Source organism: Rhinoraja longicauda, chromosome 34 (genome assembly GCF_053455715.1).
Source record: "Rhinoraja longicauda isolate Sanriku21f chromosome 34, sRhiLon1.1, whole genome shotgun sequence".
In the NCBI taxonomy this organism is placed as follows: Eukaryota; Metazoa; Chordata; class Chondrichthyes; order Rajiformes; family Arhynchobatidae; genus Rhinoraja; species Rhinoraja longicauda.
In genome coordinates, this window is record NC_135986.1 from 8,617,105 (window position 1) to 8,619,604 (window position 2,500).

A 2,500-nucleotide genomic window follows, 5' to 3' on the forward strand; every position below is an offset into this window, starting at 1 on the left:
CGCTGAGTTACTCCAGCACTCTGTGAAACGTCACCTGTCCACGTTCCTCCACAGATGCTGCCTGACCCGCTGAGTTACTCCAGCACTCTGTGTCTTTTTTGTTGTTGTTGGTAAACCAGCATCTGCAGTTTCTTGTGCCTAGAGTGGATGTGGAGAGGATGTTTCCACTGGTGGGAGAGTCTAGGACCAGAGGGCACAGCCTCAGAATTAAAGGACGTTCCTTTAGGGAGGAGATGAGGAGGAATTTCTTCAAATGCGGCCTCCTATAAAACTGCATAGGGAAAAAAACTGCAGATGCTGGTTAAAATCGAAGGTAGACACAAAATGCTGGAGTAACTCAGCGGGTCAGGCAGCCTCTGGGGAGAGAAGGAATGGGTGACGTTTCAGATCGAGACCCTTCACAGTTCAGTCTGTAAGACATTTTTTAACACGTACAAAGTGTCCAATGATTTTTTTCCCCCCCCATTTTTAGTAATTATGTGGATAAGTGTGAGGTTATTCACTTTGGTGGTAAGAATAGGAAGGCAGAGTATTATCTGAATGGTGTCAAGTTAGGAAAAGGGGACGTACAACGAGATCTGGGTGTCCTAGTGCATCAGTCACTGAAAGGAAGCATGCAGGTACAGCAGGCAGTGAAGAAAGCCAATGGAATGTTGGCCTTCATAACAAGAGGAGTTGAGTATAGGAGCAAAGAGGTCCTTCTGCAGTTGTACAGGGCCCTAGTGAGACCGCACCTGGAGTACTGTGTGCAGTTTTAGTCTCCAAATTTGAGGAAAGATATTCTTGTTATTGAGGGCGTGCAGCGTAGGTTTACTAGGTTAATTCCCGGAATGGCGGTACTGTCATAGGTTGAAAGACTGGAGCGACTAGGCTTGTATACGCTGGAATTTAGAAGGATGAGAGGAGATCTTATCGAAACGTATAAGATTATTATGGGGTTGGACACGTTAGAGGCAGGAAACATGTTCCCAATGTTGGGGGAGTCCAGAACCAGGGGCCACACACAGTTTAAGAATAAGGGGTAGGCCATTTAGAACTGAGATGAGGAAAAACCTTTTCAGTCAGAGAGTTGTGAATCTGTGGAATTCTCTGCCTCAGAAGGCAGTGGAGGCCGATTCTCTGAATGCATTCAAGAGAGAGCTAGATAGAGCTCTTAAGGATAGCGGAGTCAGGGGGTACGGGGAGAGGGCAGGAACGGGGTACTGACTGTGGATGATCAGCCATGATCACATTGAATGGCGGTGCGTACAGGCTCGAAGGGCCGAATGGCCTCCTCCTGCACCTATTGTCTATTGTCTATTGTCTATCACTTGAAAATTAACCTGATTAAAACTAACAGATGTGCAAGGAGGAACTGCAGGTGCTGGATCACACCGAAGAGAGACACAAAAGTGCCGGAGTAACTCAGCGGGGCAGGCAACATCTCAGGAGAGAAGGAATGGGTGACCTTTTGGGGCGAGTCTGAAGAAGGGTCCTGACCTGAAACGTCACCTATCCCTTTTCTCCAGAGATGCTGCCTGACCTGCTGAGTTAACATAGAAACATAGAAACATAGACAATAGGTGCAGGAGGAGGCCATTTGGCCCTTCGAGCCAGCACGCACCACCATTCATTGTGATCATGGCTGATCGTCCACAATCAGTAAGCCGTGCCTGCCTTCTCCCCATATCCCTTGATTCCGCTAGCCCCCTAGAGCTCTATCTAGAGGGATCAGGGGGTATGGAGAGAAGGCAGGTACGGGATACTGAGTTGAATGATCAGCCATGATCATATTGAATGGCGGTGCGTACAGGCTCGAAGGGCCGAATGGCCTCCTCCTGCACCTATTTTCTATGTTTCTATGTTCCTAACTCTCTTTTAAATTCATCCAGTGAATTGGCCTCCACTGCCCTCTGTGGCAGAGAACTCCACAAATTCACAACTCTCTGGGTGAAAAAGTTTTTTCCCACCTCAGTTTTAAACGGCCTCCCCTTTATTCTTGGACTGTGTGTGTGTGGCCCCTGGTTTTGGACTCCCCCAACATTGGGAACATTTTTCCTGAGTTACTCCAGCTTTTTGTGTCTATCTTGGTTGGTTAGTTGAGTTCGTTGTCACGCGTACCGAGGTACAGGGGAAAGCTTTGTTGCCGCGTGCTAACCGGTCAGCGGAAAGACAATACACGATTACAATCGAGCCGTCCGCACTGTACACAAGTGTGGAGCGAGTGGAAGCTGTGGTTTTAGATCTTCGAGCACACAAGTCGCCTGGATTGGCCGCCATCTTGGAATCTAACATTCCCTCGGTCAAAAAGTAAGCAAGATCTCCAGAACCAGGGGCCACACACACACAGTCTAAGAATAAAGGGGAGGCCATTTAAAAATGAGGTGAGAAAAAAACATTTCCACCCAGAGAGTTGTGAATCTGTGGAATTCTCTGCCACAGAGGGCAGTGGAGGCCAATTCACTGGATGGATTTAATAGAGTTAGATAGAGCTCTAGGGGCTAGCGGAATCAAGGGATAT